Here is a 22,665-nt window from a genome sequence, read left to right as displayed (position 1 = left end):
GTTTGTTATTTTCGGGAACCACAAACCGCACCGCAAAGGTTATAAACCGCGTTATGCGGTGCGGTTTTGGGCGGGCGGTTTTGCGGTTTTTTGTGAGTTTTATGCGGTTTCATAAACATAAATATTAAATTTAGTTTAAAACATAATAAGTGTGTGGTGCTTTATATTCTATGAAGAAAAGATTAATTGCCTGTATAAGCATCTTCTTGATGCATAACATCAAAATATTTTACAATGTTTTAAAATTATAATATGAACTTATGGTACTGTAAACACATAATTTTGATATACTTGGTTTCACATTTTGACCCATGTTTATCAATCACAATCTCATAAACATTATTAAGGGTATTAAAAGTGGTAAACATATAGTGTTATATATATATATATATATATATATATATATATATATATATATATATATATATATATGGTATGTTGCAGTGCGGTTTGAACCGCGGTTTGGTAACTATAAACCGCAAACCGCACCGCATAGTGCGGTTTATGAAAACTACAAACCGTAAACCGCACCACGAGCATCCAAAATCGCATTATGCGGTGCGGTGTGGTGCGGTGCGGGCGGTTTATGCGGTTTGTGCGGTTTGATGCACACCCCTATATTAGAGTACAAATTACAAAGCCCCTTAGCTCACATGTAAGTACCAATTACACAAAATGTTCTGGTTACACTAAAATCACCAACGATCTTTTTAAAAATTCGTACTTTTTATTAACTTATAATTTTATTTTTTTAAACAACCATAAAATGTTTATATTATATTATATTTCCTTGGGTATAGCTAATTTTTGCAATTTTGAAAGTGTTTTATGTTATCCTAATTTCAATATTTTGTCCATTCTAATGATAAATCTGTGTAACATCCTGAACCTCTGAGCACCATAAACAATAAACTAAACTGTAAGCATAAAGCTTAGTGAGTTTCCCCCAAAATACCATCACACAAACATATAACATATACAAACAAGCAGCTCAAATACTTATGCCTGGCCCAATCAGCCTCGAGATGGAATACCAGGCATGTCTGCGATGGGCCCAGTCATCCTCGAGATGGAATACCCTCGTATCATAAGCATGTTGGTCCAATCAACCATCTGCGACATCCCCAATTTCACGGCCAAAAAAGACCGATTTGTTTATGCTTTATTTGAAAATCAGAGTATGCTATTGAAGAAATATGTTGCGGAATTTCTTCCCAAAATATGATAAAGAATTTATCAAAGCATTTTCGAAGAAATGTATTTTCATTATATTAAAAACCTCGGGATGTCATTGTCAATACAGAACAAAAGCATAAACAAAAACAACATAGGCCTTACAACATTTATTTATATCTACTGGCCTATAATCAATAAACTCTCATCCGATCATCACATCTATGCTCTTGTGCCACTACCTGTAATACAAGAAAATGAGTTGGTCAAACTTGGGAGCCTGGTGAGCACATAAGGTTTTCAACCCACAATAATTAAGTTTATTAGTTTCATCACATCAATCAACCCGATTACCCATTCCCGTTATCCTCACTTTCTATCCTTAAAGCATCTAATTCAAGGGACCTAGCCTAAGGATTTTCATCGGGATGGACACTACTGCTAAGGGGATTCCTCAGCAATATATGTAGATATAAAATACATATACAGTTTAAATCATTTAAAACATGTATAAATCGTTCATGTCACACCCCCGACCGAGGCGGCGGAATACGCCGGGTTGTGCGACTTAGTTCATGGATCACAAGCAAATAGAATATACATCACAAGTTACAACACTAACAACATATCAGTTACATTACACTTTAAGGTTTAAATACAAGGATCATAATAAAAAATTCATAAATTTGCCTTAACAGATAGGCCGATATAACAAAAGCTAGATTAAACTAGGTCGCCTGAAATCCATGACTAATCTTCTGACTGATTGCTCGTTTGGTTATATCCTGAGAATACATGTAGTTTTAAGGGTCAACACAAGGTTGGTGAGAGTTTACAGGTTTTCTGCTAACCGCAGTAATAATACTTTAAAAGACTAAAAACTATTCCTATTTTAGTTTAACCCATGTTTGAAAATGTTTGGTAAAAGAGAAATTGTAAGTAAATTTATACTTAAAATATTTGATAGACAGAGAAATCATAAGTAAATCCGTACTTAAAATGTTTGGTAATCAGTGAACCCGTGAGTAAATCCATTCTCAAAATTTTTAGTAATCAGAGAAACCGTGAGTAAATCCATACTCAAAATGTTTGGTAATCAGAGAAACCGTGAGTAAATCCATACTCAAATGCTTGGTGATCAGAGAACCGTAAGTAAATCCATACTCAAAATGTTTAGTAATCAGAGAAACCGTGAGTAAATCGATACTCAAAATGTTTGGTAATCATAGAAACTGTGAGTAAATCCATACTCAAAATGTTTGGTGATCAGAGAACCATGAGTAAATCCATACTCAAAATGTTTGGTACTCAGAGAACCATGAGTAAATCCATACTCAAAATGTTTGATAATAAGAGAAACCGGATCCGTGGTTTCTAGATTATGAGATCTAGTTAATGCTTATAGTGAGTCCTATAACCGAGCTATGTGACTGTACCTACCACTATGACGCTTCATTAGACGTCGTAAAATTGGTTTAGATATTTATCACCCGCTTCGATTGATCGGTCGAGGTTGTAGCTAGCAACCACAGGTGGATGTGTCAACATGTATAGATCTATACATACGTATCTCAGCTCTGAAGATTAACAGTTATAGTGGTGTGGGTCTTCTAAGTGTTTGTTTGCACTTAGGGTAATGAATAATGTCTCACTCATAAGGCCCTTAACTAGAGTTTGTCATGAAAAGCAGGGTATACTCGATAAGAAAATCCATAAAAATGTATAATACTCGTTCGAATAAGTGGTAAAACTCATGGTAGTGTACACAGTACATAAATGATTTCAAGATAAGAGTTTGGTAACTCGTATATGTATGTTTGATATGAACTTGAAATACTACAAAGGTGTAACTTTTTATGACATAAGTTTTATAACATATTTTGTCATAAAATTGTGATATTTTGTATGCAGAAATCATTTGTTATCTCTACTAGTTTTATTATTTAAAAACAACTGTAACATATTTATCACTAGTTTATTTGTATATGAAATATTATTTAATAAAATAATATTTATAAACTAGTTTTGAAATTGGTAAGTGTTTATCAAGATCAATAAATATATATAGCACATGTATTCTCCCCCAAAGCGTAAAAATATTAAAAAGGGGCCGTAAACACTCACATTCGATGCGTAAAAGATGCTCGGGAGTGAAAATTGTCGTGAAAGTCGTTTCGTGACGTTTCATGCCCTTTAAACGAATCATCGGGTCTATTTGTATTACCTAATAAACCAAAAGGGTAGTTTGGGTATTAATTATTAAGTATAGGGTGGTACTTATTAAAATAAATAAAGTCTAGGGGTAGATTTTGCCAAAATCAAACTCCATGGACTGATCTTGCAAACAGTTCTCAAATCAGGGGTCTAATATGCACACTTTAACCTAATTTAAGGTTCCATGACTTGGTTTGCTGGGTTTTTCGGCTGGAGGGCCATTCCTTGACATTTTAATGCAAGTTTGACTTGATATGAAAACTAAATCCCCAGGAGAGCCAAAGTCGTACAAGTCTAACAATGGAGGGTTTAATTTAAACAATTTTAAATTATGTTTGGCTTTCATCCTGTTTTCCTGGTTCATGTTACAGAACGCGGAAAAAAAACGAGACCCACTTCAGGTCCCGCGTCGATGGTCACCGGGGAAATCGCATACAAAGGTTACAAACGGTGGTGGTGATTCGGACTTACAGTGGTCGGTGATGGCTGGAGTGACTGGGAAGCAGCAGCTCGGTGATGGCGGTGGTGTCTGGGACTCCGCAACAGCGGCGACAGAGGGCGGCGATGGCAGCCTTGCTGCTTCTACTTTCCTGTTCCGACGGGTTTGACGAGACGAAAGGAGGAGGAAAAGGGTTGTGAGTCGATCGACGATGGAAGGAGGGCAGACGGACGGGTGGTGGTTTGGGTCGTTGTTGATCGGAAATAATGGTGAGGAAGGTGGTTCTTGGTGGTTTTGGTGGTTACAGCAGCAACAACACCACCACCCCTCGATGGTGGTTGTTCTCAACTTCCATAGCAATTGTGGTGATGGGTGTTTAGTGGTGGTGGGTTACGAGAGGAGGAGGAGGAAAGGCCACCACCGTCGACTGTGGTGGTCCTCTTTGTTGGTGAAGTGAGGAAACAAAGGAGAGTGGTGTAGGGTGGTGCCTGGCAGCTAGCTTGACAGAAACAGGAAAGGAATGATGGTGGGGCTCGACCAAGACTGAAGAGGGTGGTTTCTGGTGGGGCTGCGGTGGTCTGTGGCTCCTCAGCGGTGGTTCAACACTAAGACCGGAGGAAGGCAGTAGGTGGCGGTGTTTTGAGGGTGCTTGGGTGGTGTTTGATGGTTACCACAACAACACCACCACCCCTCTTTAGTAGTGATTGTTCTCGGCAGTGAAGGAAGGAGGTAAATAGAAAACGTGAAGAGTGGGTAGTATCTGGTGGTGCTTTTGGTTAAGAGGGGGTGGTGCAAGGTGGTCCTATGGTGGCACAACTCTTAAGAATGAGAGGGGATACATGGTGTAGTTTATGGATTGATTAAAGAACAAGAAGCCAAAATTGTGCATTCATACACCATTTGTGCATCACAGTTTTTAAGTCCAGAGAAAGCATGTTCCTGCATACCCCCATTTTGAGATGGTTGACTCTTGCAATAGACCAAATATATATATATATATATATATATATATATATATATATATATATATATATATATATATATATATATATATATATATATATATATATATATATATATAGAGAGAGAGAGAGATGACTAGGCTGATTATTTTGCTATTATTCTTCTTCTTTTTTTTTTTTTACCAAAAGCAAATATCTCACTAAGTCTTAAAAACGGATCTCGGTTTATGTGTCCAATTCTTGACGACGTGAAAATTTTCTGATGGCGCCGATTGATAGATATTAATTCAAGGATTCTAAAAACCCGATCCGATAATTTTTTTGAGTTGTAGAACTTCGGGAATTTGCGTTTAAAGTTTCGCGTCTAATTGGTCTGAAACGTCTGATTTTTCTGACTTTTACAAATATTTTACTAAAAATATTTCGGTTGGTAAATAAATTATTAGACCATAATCTAAGTCCAAAAACACTCTCAAAATTTCTATCTGAGGTGTGCAAGTGCCTCAACGGATCAATACGGTTTACCAAATCAGATAAAGTTAATGTTATACCGGTTTGGTTTCTTAAAACGGTCATATCTTTTGTATACGAACTCCGTTTTGGACCTTCTTTATATATTCACGATCAGGGAAACATTTACTACGAGTATAGAATATTTTCTTTGTTCACAGACGCTTAATACAAAGTTTCAGTTTTTCAGTCGTTAACTAGAGTTACAGTTTGTGCTTTGTGTTTCGTTCAACATTTTCCATAGTTCGAGATAAGATACCATTTCATATCTTATTGTAATTGAAATGACACTATATTTTTACTATAATATGTATTAAAATTCGATCAGTCGAGATACGAAAGGTTCGCGGTGATCTGATCGTTTACAGATTCAGCCCTAAATTTCGGGATGTCACAGTTCATCAAACATAGATATCAGGAACACAAATAATATGCACACATAACACGTAATTTATATTAAATACTTCATATCTATGTGTAATATGAAAATAACTATGCACTCACTTGTTATAGTGATAATTCCCAACTCGGGCAGCGCTTCGCTACTTAATAATTTTGTTTTCCTTCGACGAAACTTAGTATTATTACCACAAGATTTTAGTATAGTATTTATCGCGACTATTTACGAGTGTTATTATTTTATAAGTGTTAAACAATACTTTTCAACCACTATGTACAGACAAAGGCCAGACATGAAACACCAGAGGGCAGGACCATTTTGGCATTATAACACTTCTGAAATCCAACAACCCTATGTGGCCCTTCAAACCAGATTCCTCGTACCCCAAATGGTTAAAAGATATTATAATAACACTTTATATTTTATAATACTCGGCACATATATTGTTTATAGGTTCATAATAACGACTTATGACTATAAATATAAGTTACACTGAAAACAGAATAGTGTAGCTTAACTTACCAGGTTTTTAACGAAAACCGGGAAATTACGCAGGCAGAACTCCGACTCTAAAAACTTCTTTCGTCGACTTTTTGACGACTCGGAGTTTCTCTATCACACCCTAAAACTATCAGAAATTGAACAAGAAAGAAAGAAGGGTTCTAGAGAGAGTTTAGAGGAATGGTGTAAGAAATATGAAGAATTCAACCTTTATTTATAGGGGCTTGATCATAGAGTAAGCCCTAAGGTTCGTCCCTATATTCTGCGTACAAGATCTGTTTTCAACATTGATTATATCCACACGCTGGTATTTACGAGTACTACAACTTTCATTTAGACCCCGTCGGCTAATTCTCATTCTACCTCAGATTTACAAAACTGTATCGAATTTATCGCGCTCGAAGAGTAGGGACTAAGTTCCATCCATATCTTTAACATACAAGCTCTATTCTCAACGTTCTTTATATACATGCATTGGTATTTACGAGTACTACAACTTTCGTTTAGACCCCGTCGGCTAATTCTCATTATCTCAGATTTACAAAACTGTATCGAATTTATCGCGCTCGAAGAGTATGGACTAAGTTTCGTCCATATCTTTCGCATATGAGCTCCATTTTCGACTGTCTTTTATCGTTGAGCTCCTATTAACAAGATCTTCAATTCTCGTTTTTAGACTGTTTTGGCTAAAAATTGACCGATCTAAAATTCGAATTTCGGGTTATGCGCTTTTGTGCTAAATCTTAGAAAAATCATAACTTCCTCATACGAAGTCAGATTTGGATGTTCTTTTTATGAACGCTCTCGGCTTAACATATACTATGACTTTCGTTTAGATCTCTAAGGCTAAAATGTAATTTATCGTAAATTCACTTTTTACGATTCCCGGTGTCGTGCCGGTTTTGCCGCAAAACTTCGACAGGTCATAACTTCTTCATTATAAGTCGGATTTCAGCGTTCCTTATATCCTCAAAATCCTTGTTATGACTATGTAAACTTTCTTCATATATATTAGGTCTATCTATTAGTTTACTTTTTGACACTTATTTTTATTACTATTTTATTACGTTGTTATAAATAAGTATAATGCACATAAAATCACATAAATCACATAATACTCAAATAATTCTTCTTTATTACTTCAAAATAGGTTACAATTATTGACCCTAACTATTACATCATTATGATAATGCTTAGCCAGAAATGCGTGCGTTACACCATCAGGTTGGAATACCAAACATGTCGGGTCCAATCAACCATCAGGTTGGCATACCCCATGCCTGTTGACTGATGCACAAAGCAATCCAGTCTCACCATATACCATACAACCTTGTCGGGTCCAATCAACGATTGGGTTGGAATACCCAATGCCCAATCGAACATCAGGTTGGAATGCCAATATACAACGGGTCCTGTCATCCTCAAGATGGAATATCCTCGGGCCCAATCGACCATCGGGTTGGAATCCCCCCGTTTGTTGGCTCACACACATAGCAGTAAAGTCTCAACCACCAGCCAACATATAACCAGTCAACAGACACCCGGACAGATCTACAGATCACTAAGTGTGACAAGTGGCAAACTTGGAGTCGAACCAAGTCAAAAGATGTACCATGTATGAGTGAAACCACATCTTAACTTTGTTGCATTGTATCACCTATAGCCACGAGGGCATGTTTTATAAGTTAATAAATATGTGTATATTGAAACCCATGTTTATTTAAGTTAATATAAGTCAACATAAGCTAAAAGGTTAAGTCTAAAACCATAACTAAATACACTACGATTGAGATTTCGGTATTTGGAATCTAGAACCTTAGGGTTTTCGGTTTTAGGAATCTAGGGTCATTTAGATTTCGGTTTTCGGAATCAAAGTTCAATGGGGTTTTCGGTTTTGGTAAGGCCGAATTTGAATGTACCCCTTGGACCGAAATCACCCATTCTTGGGTGATGACAACCCGAAATCAAGGTGATTTCGGTCACGCTTAAGCCGAAATCACCCAATTTGGCCCACTTGTGTTGCCACTTGATTGGTTGTTAGTTTCCCAATATGATAGATTACACATACCAAGGTAAATGTTACCTCATAATCCTATTTTTTCCTTCCTATATAAGTCACGAGTTAGGAAACATTCAACCCTCCTTTCACAGTAAACAAACTTCACCTCATACTCTCTCAAAACTCAAACCCATTTTTCCTTTCAACCTCAAGTTCATAACAATCCCCAGGAGACTTCTGCTTCAAAAGTTATTCTCTAAGATTTTGGTAAGCACACTTCATAAACCTAGTGTTTATGCAACACTTGTCTTACTAGTTACATATCCTCACACATTAATATGTGTTTAAACTATTAGGATACGACTAGTTCCCCGTATTCTAAACTCGAAGATCATCGTTTTCACCTCGTTATCTAACCGCGATTACAGTCGAGCTGACTTCATACCCCCACATTTTCCAAGATTTTTCTATGTTTTAGGGGGGGAATACAAGTAAAACACAAGAAAACTTGTGTTAAAATACAAACCGTTATTTATGTTTTCTTATATTCTATATACATTTTACGTGAAAATGTTAAATGCATAAAATAACATTACAACTAAAATTATAAACTTTTACATATAAAGTTGCTAAAACGCAGAGGTTTTCATTTCGACGGAACATACATTTACAAACTATAATAGATATAGTTTGTGGAATATTCATATTATTTTACCCTTTTGGGCCAAATAAATAATTATATAAAAATATAATTATTTTTACGCTACGAAAAGGTAATACATACATTTACAAGAAAAAGGATTTTCAGTTCATTTTGACGTAAACCTATTAATGAATAAATTTGTGAGACACGTCTTCAAGTACTATTCTAAGTACCAACAAAAGTCTTGTATTATAACCAGAGTCTCATGGAGGGAGAGCGTGACACTTGTGTATAGATCTATACGAGACTGACAATCTCACATCTAAAATGTTAGCTACAGTTAGACCGGCAGGATCTGGGGTGATAAATGTCATAACATTCTGACGCCTGAAGAACTTCGTCACAGGCCAACTAGTCGCTAGCATGGTTATAATAACTCACATGGGGTATTAATAACACATTTTGGTTTACGGGGCTAACAAACACTTTAATGGTTTTATATACGTATAAAACTACATACACTATTTTAAGTATGGAAATTAGTTATACATTTCGGTCTTAGAGTATTCAAGACTACAACTCATTTTATAGAAAATATTGGACTTTTGGAACAAACACTATCATTTCACGAACAAACGGCTTACAACTAATTTTATGGAGAATATTGGATTTTTTGGAAATAAACACGATTACTTTACACGGAAAGGTTTATAGTTACTCATACAAATTCTTATGAACTCACCAACTTAATTGTTGACACTTTTTCAAAACAACTTGTATTCTCAGGGAACCAGTAAAACAGGTAATCACCAGCTTTTGAGGACGGGACGCTAAGGCGTCAGTTAAAAACTCAATTTGTCATCATATTGTAATTTATTTTGAAACATGTAACTCATGCAACAATGTAACGTTTTAAATTATATTTATGATGGTTGTGTTTACTTTCTTTACTATTACTCAACTGTTATGATATTGTATATGACGTCATCCGCCCCTGAACGTTTTCGCCATTCTGGTTTGGGGGTGTGACACTAAGCATAGCATCATAATATATACCAGGATACTGATCTAACAGATCACTACATCACGATAACATAGTATCACATAACAGGATATCTAATCCAATGGGTCGGCCTTGGTGCCTTCGACCCGTAAGTACAGTGAGCACAACTCACCTCTCGATCTGATCTATAGCTAATGAGGTCCCGACTCCAAATCTAAGCTCCAACTGACACCTATCCACCTAAGTGACCAATCACAACAAAATCCTGAAATACCCAAAATACCCTTAGGTCAAACTTGGTCAAAGTTAATGTCAAACAAGTCAAAATCCATAAGTCAACTGAGTCCACCCAACCGAGTCAACTTGGCTACCCTGCCGAGTCACTACAGAATGAGTATGCGGGGCGTACTCCGAAGGTACACTCGGTGTACTCGCATGATGACCACCATCAGGGTGGTTTACCTCGTACGTAGGGCGTACTCCGAGTACGCGGGGCGTACTCCCAGAAGCCTCAAAACCCAATAAGTGCTTAATGGCTTAAGCACTCACGACCATTTTTTAGATCCTTGGCTAAAATACCCTCAAGAGCCATAAAGTTTCATACTTTATGACTTTGAATGGCCATTAAGAGCTTAACTCCACTTCTTAATCTATTATGACCTTCTAAATGATGCATGGGAAAAAACCAACCACTTGGACCCCATTTTTATGACTCAAGACCATTCTAAGGGTCTGAAAGGACAACTCAATTGGTCAAGAACATGCTATGGTCATGAATCATCATTTTGGGACCAAAAAGTGTCTTTAAAGAGCAAAACTTAGATCTACAAGATGGAGTAGTAAAGATGCAAGCTTTATACCTTCAATATGTTACAAACCAAGTAGAAATCCCAGATCCAAAGTGTGCCCAACTCCAAGTGTAACGTCCATAAAAATTCGAGCCAATTTAAAACTTTTTCAAACATTTAAAACCATTCAGTTATTACAATTCGTTTTCAAAATAGTTTAAACATCAGAGTTCCCAGAAATCATAATCATCAATCGAGGAAGTGTACGGTCACGCCTTCGCCTTCCCGCGGTCATCCGCTGAACCTGAAACAATAAACCAAAACTGTAAGCTCGAAGGCTTAGTGAGTTACCCCCAAAATACCAACTTCATATAACCATAATCATATTATATCAACAAATACAGAACAACCATGCATCTCGAGTCTACAGTGTGACTGGTCCGCCCGCACCGGGCCTTCAGTCCACCTGGTCCACTCTCTGAGTGTACAGTATGACTGGACCGCCCGTACCGGGCCTTCAGTCTATCTGGCCCACTCTCTGAGCCTCGGCACGTCTGGACCGCCCTCTTGGGGCCTTCAGCTTATCCGGACCGCTCGCCGGGCCTTCGGCCTGACTATGTGCCCTCCCGGGTCTGCAGTCTGTCCGGTCCGCCCTGGGTATGTTGGCCTACAGCACAAAGCATGACCCGCCTCAACCCAACCCCAATCAACCAACCATGTACACATATAACAGATAATCACATAACAGTCCATAGACAAACAAACCGATCTAGCAGATCATATAACATAGCAACATCCTAACCAGGATACCGACCTAACCGGTCACTAACATAGCATCATCCTATACACCAGGATACCGACCTAAACTAGTTCACTAAACATAATACCGTCCTAATTACCAGGACGTCGATCTAACATATCAATAAGCATATCAAACAAATACCATCATACAATCCGAGAAAGGGCCAACCTTGGTGCCTTAGACCCTGTTGATATAGTGAGGATAACTCACCTCGCAATGCCGACCTGAACTGAAGTATCAACTCCCGAATCGCTATCTCACCGGGAATCCCGAACTATCACATGATAAATACCAAGTCATTACACAAAACAACAATCTTGGCTAAGGGTCCACTCAATCCATCATGTCTATTCTCTTTTATTGGGCCAAGGCCCAATTCCAAGTCCATAAACTTGAAAGTCTTTATGCAAGGCCCATTATTGGCCCAATTTACTAAATTGGGCCCAACTTACTTATTGGGCTTAACCCCATGATCCACTATCACCAAAACTGGTCCAAAACATATCTACTCAGAAAGTCCAGCAAGGCCCAAACCTTACTAGCCCAAAAAGTAGCCCAAACTCAAAGCCCAAATCACCAAAAGTCCACAGAAGGCGTACGTTGGGCGTACCCCAAGGCTACGCGGGGCGTACACGAGTCTCTCATTGACTGGAAAAATGGGGTCATTCACTCAGTACGCTGGGCGTACAGAACCTTACGCTGGGCGTACGCAGGGTTTCACCAAAACCTTAATAAGTGCTTAATGGCTTAAGCACTTAAGCCCAACTCCAGATCCAGTGACCAAATGTGCCTAGGACTCATAAAGTCTCAAAGTTTATCACTTTGGACGTCCAAAAAGCTCTTAATCCATGGTCTTAATCCCTTAAGACCCTTCTACTACATGCATGGGACATCTTAAGGCATTGGGACCTCATTTTTATCACTTAAGACCTCTTCAAGGTCCAGAAAGGATAGGTTATCTCGTCCAAAATACATCATGCACCATATTGGGGGTTTTTGGGACAAGAAATGGTTCCATAATACTAGAAAGGCTAGATCTGTGACCTACAAGCATAAAGTTTGAAGCTTTCTACCTTCTGGAGCTTCTAGAGCACAACACATCTTCAGATCTACAAGCCAATCTCCTTCTTCAACTATTTGTTGCAATGGCTTCACCTTCAAGAGCTCAAAATACCCACCAACTCACTCTCACACACAAGAACTAGGGTTTGGGGACGTTTCTGGAAGATGGAGGCTGAGAAGGAGGAGAGAAAATGAGCCATAAGGATGTTTATATATCCCCCAACCCGAGATATTAGGGTTTCCTTCTGTTATGAGTATGCCCAACGTACACAAGTGTACGCCCAGCGTACTAGGGCGCGCCCTAGTACGCTCTGCGTACTTCTCCTGGTCCCAAAATTATAATTTATCCCTTACGCTCTTCATGGCTTTACCCTTCCATCCCCAGGGACTACAAAAGAAAAAACTTGGGATGTTACACCAAGTCTTCTCACCACTTTTTTTCCTTCTTCAAACCACTCCAAAAAATCACTTGAAGGCTCAAAATGGCTCTCCTTTGCTCTAGGGTTGCTTGAATGTAACATCCGGATTCCCAGGTATTCTATGTCATTCATTTATTTTGAGTTTGAGAGAAGGACTCAACGAGTCGACGCCTAGACTCGTCGAGTAGGATCGCGATTTGCTGACTGGATTAATGAATGGACTCGACGAGTCAGCACTGTGACTTGACGAGTCCGTGCTGGCGGCAGAAACCCTAAATCTTTGAGCCTGTGCCCTATTTAAGGGTCCTTATAGCCCTCATTTGCGGCTACCAGTCCAGAGACAGAAAGCCTAGAGAGCTTGGGCGAGTTGTGTGTGAGAGCAAGCCATTTTAATCCTTTTTGGTGTTGTTTTGCAAAGAAGAAGGTGTTTCCAGTTAGAGGAGGTCAAGAGGATTGCTAATCCGTGGTTTTCAAGCTTGGATCTGCAGTATTGAGGTAGCAAATCGAACTCTCCTTCTGTTTTGGTTAAGATATATGAATCTAGGGTTTTCTATACCCTTTTTATGGCTTGAATTGATGAGTTTATGGTCCCTTTATGTGTTAGACTTCAGATCTGGACCCATAGAGGTCCAGAGAGCATTATCCATCTTGCTTTATGAAGTGTTATGGAAGGAATGAACTTAGGTTGCCATTTTTGAGGCTATTTCTTCAAAAGGAACCATATATATGTTGCATGAGTGTAAATGTTTCACCTTTACGTGATTAGTGGGTATGGAAATGTCAGATCTATAGGTTAGAGAAGCGGATCTGACCTCAGAAGGTCATTTGAGTGTTGCTATGGACGCTACTCGCCGAGTTCATAAGTGGACTCGACGAGTCGAGTCGGGGTTGCCCTGCGATTCGTGACAGGAGTAACCCGTCGAGTGAAGGGATGACTCGACGTGCCAAGTGAGGCTAGAAGGATTCAGAGGACCCGCATGGACTCGCCGAGTCGCCCATGTGCACTCGACGAGTCGGGTCAAAGTTTGACCGTTGACTTCAGTTGACCTTAGGGTTTTGGTCAAGCTGATTCAGGAGAGTTCAGGGAGGGGTAGAATGGCCTTCTACCCAATCTTTATAGACGAGACTATGAGAGAGTATTGATCAGGAATTTTATTCGGATGATAGGAGGAGGCTAGGTCGGGACGTCAAGCACGAGAGTTTATCCGACTTCGTACGAGGTGAGTCTTCTCACTATACTGTACCTAGGATGGTACCTATGTGTGACCGGAAGGTCTTATATGCTATGAGATGTATGTGCTGTATGTTGTTATATGATATGTATGTGTTATGTATGTTATGAATGAGAAGGACCGGAAGGTCATTATGATATGGACCTGAACGTCATGATGATATGGAACGGAAGGTCATTACGGGTAGGACCGGAAGGTCTACCAGGGTTGTGGGACGGAAGTCCTCTGAGACACAGTGACCGGAAGGTCTTATAGCCTTGAGTGGCGTATGTGCGTATGTGGTATTTTGGGGAACTCACTAAACATTTATGCTTACAGTTGTTGTGTTATGTGTTTCAGGTACTAGCGAGGATCGCGGGAAGGCGCCGGCATGATCCGTACACACTCATGGAGTTTATGTCTTGAGATTCTGGAATATGTTTTGTTATGATAACATTGGATACATTATGTTTTGATATTACCTTATGAATAAAAGTATTTTTTAAAAATGAAAAATTGTTTTGGAAATTTACGTCGTTACAAGTTGGTATCAGAGCCTTGGTTTGAGGGATTCGGATGAACCTTCGGGTGTATTTGAACTCAAACTGAGGATTTAAGAAAGTTTTTCGTAAACTAAACAATTTTTCTGAAAAGTAAAAGGATTTGAGAAAAGCAGAAGGAAGCAGTGTGTACTATCAGCCCGCGCCCGAACGGTGATTTCCCAAATTACCCTTACATTACGTGTTATGAAATATGTTATGATATGTTATGCATGCTAGAGTAGGCTAGGTATTCATATTAGGACTAGAGTGGCCTGATTTGTGATGCCTTAGCCTAGGAAGATTTCTGCTGCTATGTGATGCTTGAGAATGAGTAGATAGCAGTGATGAGCTTATGAGAGGTCTACCGAAGGGTAGCCTATGCTAGCGAGATGTAGAGTACTTGTGATCTCGGATCCTAGGAGGAGGACTTGGGGTGAATACTGATGCGGTGTGGACAGTAGTATAGGGCCCGTACTACTGAAGACACCGGATCAGTGCGCAATCCAAGTAAGAATCCTTAGGGTACTAGGGAACAAGTAGGGTTGAGTGATCGAGTGCGAGTATACTCGAGCGAGTCTCTGATATTTTATGTTGTATTTCAGAGACATCATGGTTGGGACACGCCACAGACCTGAGACGAGCGGCGTGAGTGACGAGGAGCTTCGTCAGATGATCCACGATGAGGTGGCTGTGGTGATCCGAGCTGAGATTCCGGAGATGTTTGGGTCTATCAAGACTACATTGATTGAGACCTTTGATGAGCGGTACGCAGCGGTTACTGAGGCTGCGGCTGCTGCAGCTACTGCAGCTGTTGCTGCTGCTAGACTTCAGGGGGGTGACTCGATGTTGTTCCGGGAGTTCAGCAACACGAAGCCACCGGAGTTTGATGGGACGCAGGATCCGATTGCTGCGATGAGATGGATTTATGATATCGAGGGATGCTTCTACACCTGTTCGTGTCCGGAGCATTTGAGGGTTCAGTTTGCACTGAACCAGCTTCGCTTGGGAGCGAAGGACTGGTGGAAGTTTGTGACAGCGAACTTCACTCTTGCATAGATTTCGGAGGTGACCTGGGAGAGGTTCACCATCATGTTCAGAGATGAGTACGTTCCCCTGGTGGAGAGGGAACGGTTGGCACAAGAGTTTTTGTCCCTCAAGCAGGGGACGGAGTCAGTGACTGTGATCACACAGATGTTCCATGAGAGGGCGTTGTTTTGCCCTGAGCACGTGTCGTCTGAGCAGGCACGCATGAGTCGGTACTTGAGCATTTTGAGGAGGGATATCAGGGAGTTCGTGGCGAACTCGTCATACCGGACATTTGCTGAGCTCCAGGAAAATGCCTGGAAGAGGGAGATCGAGCTGGAGACTCAGGCCCGGGAGGAGGCCGAGTCTCAGGGGAAGGATCGGCGGCCGACACAGTCTCAGCCGGCAGCCAAGCGGGCAAAGCCCGCCGATTCGAGATCTGGAGGCCAGAAGGGCCGCACTTGTGGGAAGTGCGGAAAGGGACATGATGGGGTTTATCGATCAGGTGCTTGCTACAAATGTGGCAAGGAGGGGCACATAGCCAAGGATTACCCCAAGGGGTTCATGGTTTGCTTTCATTGCAACCAAACCGGACACCGGAAGGCCGAGTGTCCGTAGCTACGGGGGACAGCACAGGAGCACCGCAGGGATCTGCCCCTACTGCCGTGCGAGCTACTGAGGTTCGGCCGGTGAAGGCCGAGGCACCAAAGGCTCGCGGGAGAGCCTTCCAGTTGACAGCGGAGGAGATCCGCGCAACGCCCGATGTCGTGGCTGGTATGTATTCTTTCATTTATTTATGCTGAGTTTGAGATATTGTGCTTATATTATGATATGCGTAGGTACTTTTCTTGTGAGTTCTGTACCTGCTTTGGTGTTATTTGACTCGGGTGCGAGTCGGTCATTTGTGTCTTTAGCATTTAGTCAGCACATCAGTATCGAACGGGAGGCGTTGAGTCAACCTCTACGAGTTTCCATAGCTGACGAGCGAGCAGTGTATGCTACGGATGTGATTCGAGGATGTGTACTCGAGATCTTCGGTGTTGAGTTCCCGATAGATCTGGTCCCGATTGCGATGGGGGACGTGTGTGTCATAGTGGGCATGGATTGGTTGAGCCGATTTGGGGTTGTTATAGACTGCGAGCGACAGTTGGTAATGATACGAGACCCTAGTGGGGGAGTACTTACGGTGTACGGCGAGGGTACCCGTTCTGGGTCAGCATTTTGTTCGGCTGCTAGAGCAAGGCGGAGCCTACAGCAGGGCTGTAGCGGGTTTGTGGCTTATGTGATGGATTCACGGGTGGCCGCAGAGGGGTCGGGTTCGGTTAGTGATGTGCCGATAGTGCGTGAGTTCCCGGATGTTTTCCCCGAGGAGTTGCCGGGTGTGCCTCCCGTGAGGCAAGTGGAGTTTCGCATCGATTTGGTTCCGGGAATGGCGCCTATCGCCAAGGCGCCCTATCGCCTTGCGCCACCAGAGATGCAGGAGTTATCCTCACAGCTTCAGGAGCTGTTGGGGAAAGGATTTATCAGGCCGAGTAGCTCACCTTGGGGAGCGCCGATCCTTTTTGTCAAGAAAAAGGATAGTTCACACCGGATGTGCATTGATTACTGGGAGTTGAACAAGTTGACGGTCAAGAACCGTTATCCACTACCGAGGATTGATGATCTGTTCGATCAGTTGCAGGGAGCATCTTGGTTCTCCAAGATAGATTTGAGGTCTGGATATCACCAGATGAGGGTGCGAGATGAGGATATCCAGAAGACGGCGTTTAGGACTCGTTATGGGCACTACAGGTTTGTGGTGATGCCTTTTGGGCTCACCATTGCACCAACAGCGTTCATGGATCTCATGAACAGGGTATGCAGTTAGATGTTGGACAGGTCGGTGATTGTATTCATCGACGATATTCTGGTGTATTCGAGATCTAGAGAGCAGCATGAGGAGCATCTGAGAGAGATTCTCGGAGTTTTGAGATCGGAGAGGCTCTATGCCAAATTCTCCAAGTGCGAGTTCTGGTTACGGGAGGTCCAGTTCTTGGGGCATCTCGTTAACCAAAATGGGATATTGGTCGATCCGACCAAGATTGAGGCTGTGATGAGTTGGGAGGTGCCGAGATCACCCACCGAGATCAGGAGTTTTCTGGGGTTGGCCGGCTACTATCGGAGATTTATCAAGGATTTCTCCAAGATTGCCGTGCCTCTCACCAAGTTGACCCGGAAGGGCGTTGCTTTTTCGTGGGGTCCAGAGCAGCAGACCTCGTTTGAGACTCTTCGCCAGAGGTTGTGCGAAGCCCCGGTGTTATCCCTTCCAGAGGGAATGGAGGATTTTGTAGTGTACTGTGACGCATCGATATCGGGGTTGGGTGCGGTGCTTATGCAGAGAGGGCATGTGATAGCGTATGCATCGAGGCAGCTGAAGCCTCATGAGACGAGGTATCCCACCCACAATCTGGAGTTGGGGGCAGTGGTGTTCGCCCTCAAGATCTGGCGTCACTATCTGTATGGGGTTCGATGTACCATATACACGGACCACAAGAGTTTGAAGTATTTGATGGATCAGCCCAACCTGAATATGCGCCAGAGGAGATGGTTGGATGTGGTAAAGGATTATAGTTGTGAGATCCTGTACCACCCGGGCAAAGCTAATGTTGTAGCTGATGCTCTGAGCCGTAGGGCAGAGAGTGCCCTGATTCGAGACACTTGTATGCGATTGACGGTGATGACTCCGGTGTTGGACACCATTCGGGAGGCCCATGCAGAGGCCGTGATACCAGAGAACCGCAAGAGGGAGCGGGTGATCGGGCAGGTATCTGAGTTCGTTACCGATAGTCGAGGGCTGATGACCTATCAAGGTCGGATTTGGGTGCCGTATGCAGGCGGGGCACGTACCATTCTGATGGAGGAGGCGCACATATCGAGGTTCTCGATCCATCCCGGGGCCACTAAGATGTATTTGGATCTGAAGAGAGACTATTGGTGGCCCTGTGTGAAGAGGGATGTCGCGTGGTTCGTTGAGAGGTGCTTGACCTATCGCCGGGTTAAGGCCGAGCACCAGCGTCCACATGGCAAGTTGCAACCACTTGAGGTTCCCCTGTGGAAGTGGGAACAAATTTCTATGGATTTTATCACCAAATTGACGAGGACCGCGAGGGGCGTCGATGCAATTTGGGTGATCGTTGACCGACTGACGAAGAGCGCTCACTTCCTTGCCATCAGTGAGAGCTCTTCTGTAGAGAGGCTGGCCGAGTTGTATGTGAGAGAGGTGGTATCGCGTCATGGAGTACCGATCTCGATTGTGTCAGATCGAGATGTACGTTTCACTTCCAGGTTCTGGAAGAAGTTCCATGAGGAGTTGGGTACGAGGTTGCATTTCAGTACCGCCTACCACCCACAGACGGACGGATAGAGTGAGAGGACAATTCAGACGCTCGAGGACATGCTTCGAGCATGTGTGTTAGACTTCGGAGGAAGTTGGGACACGTACTTTCCGTTGGCTGAGTTTTCCTATAACAACAGCCACCATTCGAGTATTGGTATGCCTCCCTTCGAGTTGTTGTATGGGAGGAGATGTCGGACTCCCATTTGCTGGGGAGAGGTAGGGCAGCGCGTGATGGGTAGCACTGAGATAGTGCTTCAGACAATTGAGCAGATACAGCAGGTCAGGCAGAGGTTGTTGACAGCTCAGAGTCGCCAGAAGAGTTATGCGGATAGGCGATGATCCGAGCTTGACTTTCAGGTGGGAGACTTCGTACTCCTGAAGGTGTCTCCTTGGAAGGGAGTGATCCAATTCATGAAGAGGGGCTAGCCGGGGCCCCGGTACATTGGTCCGTTCAGGGTGACCGCGAGGGTGGGCAGGGTAACGTATCGTTTGGAGCTACCTGCGGAGTTGAGCCAGATTCATGATACCTTCCACGTGTCTCAGTTGAGAAAGTGTATAGCCGACAAGTCAGAGGTGGTACCACTGGAGGATATTCAGGTGGATGCGAGCCTGAATTATGTTGAGAGGCCAGTCGCGATTGTGGATCGTAAGATCAAGGTTCTGAGGAACAAGTAGGTGCCCCTGGTTCAGGTCTAGTGGCAACATCGGAGCAGGTCCGATCTGACTTGGGAGTCGGAGCTGGAGATGCGGGAGCGGCATCCAGAGTTATTTGCAGAGCGAGACTTCGAGGACGAAGTCTGATTCTAGTGGGGGAGAAATATAACATCTGGATTCCCAGGTATTCTATGTTATTCATTTATTTTGAGTTTGAGAGAAGGACTCGACGAGTCGACGCCTAGACTCGTCGAGTAGGATCGCGATTTGCTGACTGGATTAATGAATGGACTCGACGAGTCAGCACTGTGACTTGACGAGTCCGTGCTGGCGGCAGAAACCCTAAATCTTTGAGCCTGTGCCCTATTTAAGGGTCCTTATAGCCCTCATTTGCGGCTACCAGTCCAGAGACAGAAAGCCTAGAGAGCTTGGGCGAGTTGTGTGTGAGAGCAAGCCATTTTAATCCTTTTTGGTGTTGTTTTGCAAAGAAGAAGGTGTTTCCAGTTAGAGGAGGTCAAGAGGATTGCTAATCCGTGGTTTTCAAGCTTGGATCTGCAGTATTGAGGTAGCAAATCGAACTCTCCTTCTGTTTTGGTTAAGATATATGAATCTAGGGTTTTCTATACCCTTTTTATGGCTTGAATTGATGAGTTTATGGTCCCTTTATGTGTTAGACTTCAGATCTGGACCCATAGAGGTCCAGAGAGCATTATCCATCTTGCTTTATGAAGTGTTATGGAAGGAATGAACTTAGGTTGCCATTTTTGAGGCTATTTCTTCAAAAGGAACCATATATGTGATGCATGAGTGTAAAGGTTTCACCTTTACGTGATTAGTGGGTATGGAAAGGTCAGATCTATAGGTTAGAGAAGCGGATCTGACCTCAGAAGGTCATTTGAGTGTTGCCATGGACGCTACTCGCCGAGTTCATAAGTGGACTCGACGAGTCGAGTCGGGGTTGCCCCACGATTCGTGACAGAAGTAACCCGTCGAGTGAAGGGATGACTCGATGTGCCAAGTGAGGCTAGAAGGATTCAGAGGACCCGCATGGACTCGCCGATTCGCCCATGTGCACTCGACGAGTCGGGTCAAAGTTTGACCGTTGACTTCAGTTGACCTTAGGGTTTTGGTCAAGCTGATTCAGGAGAGTTCAGGGAGGGGTAGAATGGCCTTCTACCCAATCTTTAGAGATGAGACTATGAGAGAGTATTGATCAGGAATGTTATTCGGATGATAGGAGGAGGCTAGGTCGGGACGTCAAGCACGAGAGTTTATCTGACTTCGTACGAGGTGAGTCTTCTCACTATACTGTACCTAGGATGGTACCTATGTGTGACCAGAAGGTCTTATATGCTGTGAGATGTATGTGTTGTATGCTGTTATATGATATGTATGTGTTATGTATGTTATGAATGAGAAGGACCGGAAGGTCATTATGATGTGGACCGAAAGGTCATGATGATATGGACCGGAAGGTCATTACGGGTTGGACCGGAAGGTCTACCAGGGTTGTGGGACGGAAGTCCTCTGAGACACAGTGACCGGAAGGTCTTATAGCCTTGAGTGGCGTATGTGCGTATGTGGTATTTTGGGGAACTCACTAAGCATTTATGCTTACAGTTGTTGTGTTATGTGTTTCAGGTACTAGCGAGGATCGCGGGAAGGCGCCGACATGATCCGTACACACTCATGGAGTTTATGTCTTGAGATTCTGGGATATGTTTTGTTTTGATAACATTGGATACATTATGTTTTGATATTACCTTATGAATAAAAGTATGTTTTAAAAATGAAAAATTGTTTTGGAAATTTACGTCGTTACACTGAAGGTCGAACTCACAGAAGGATGCTGGATAAGATGAGGGTTTGAGTCCATAAAGTTGCTTAAATATGAGCCAAAGCCCTAAAATTAGGGTTTGCATGCCAACCACATACGCCCTGCATACGAAGTGTACGCTTAGCGTACACATACGTACACATGGCGTACTCAGAATTCCCAATTTTACCACATTGCCACCATGGGCCCTTTTTCCCACATTCTTACATTTAGGGACCAACAATGCAATAAATCTCAGTATAAGGGTCAATAATGGAAGTGCCTCAAAACCAGATGTTACAATTCTCCCCCACTTGACTTAGACTTCGTCCTCTATGCCTGTCGTAGAACCTAGCCCAAGGTAGTGTTTCCTTATCACCACATTGGGTCACTCAGACGGCCTCCCCATGACCCGATCCGAACTAAAAGTCGGCTCATTCAGGTGGTTGCCTACCCATACCATCATTGACTTGCTAACTTTCATCACTGAAGAAACCAACACCACCCTCTCAAAATTCAGGCATCCACTACCTCCACTGATTCTTAAGCAAGAAAAACCATATCAGAACATAGATGATACGATACCTCTCACAATCCGAACCATATTGAACCCTTCTGGCCCTGACTTGTCTTGCTGATTCCACTGAGGAATCAGGACTCGTGACCAATCCCTGTTGATGAACCCCTCATCCGAAAACAGGCGACTCCAAGCACGAGCGTCAACTAGATAACCACTGTAGATATGCACAAACAATGCCAACATTTCCACAACTTCATGGATAAGACCGAATGTCTAGTGAGATATCCACAAAATCGGGGGCTCTCAAGGCTACAAACACCGTATCAACTCTATCAATATTCTTCCCGTGACCGGAAGCTCATCAGATCAAAATTTCAGAATCCATAATCCAAGACTGACATTCATCCATTAATTGAATCCACCCCTTGACTAAGAGTATGATCACTATCAACAATGCGGAAAAGAACTCAAACACATTAATCGCGAATTTTCAACCAATTCCAAATCCATAATATACACCAACTTCCTTTAATTAACCCGTGACTCACTGTTACGCCATTCCAACCACTGCTCCTACGAGCAAAGATGAGAATTCCAAGAACCTTCAC

The 22,665-nt window shown here is 42.5% G+C and overlaps 1 long non-coding RNA gene across 1 annotated transcript; it reads right to left on the bottom strand.

Annotated features, from left to right (window-relative positions):
• Positions 1-1,644: 1,644 nt before the first annotated feature.
• On the bottom strand, positions 1,645-4,769 carry LOC145116467 (uncharacterized). Its single transcript, XR_013712103.1, has 3 exons — positions 3,859-4,769; positions 3,298-3,397; positions 1,645-1,958 (listed from the first exon to the last, which is right to left on the bottom strand). It is a non-coding gene; the product is annotated as an uncharacterized LOC145116467 (long non-coding RNA).
• Positions 4,770-22,665: the final 17,896 nt, after the last annotated feature.

Source organism: Lactuca virosa, chromosome 5, assembly GCF_052849685.1.
Source record: "Lactuca virosa cultivar CGN04683 chromosome 5, Lactuca_virosa_CGN04683_v6, whole genome shotgun sequence".
Classification (NCBI taxonomy): Eukaryota; Viridiplantae; Streptophyta; class Magnoliopsida; order Asterales; family Asteraceae; genus Lactuca; species Lactuca virosa.
This window is presented reverse-complemented; position numbering and strand designations above follow the sequence as displayed.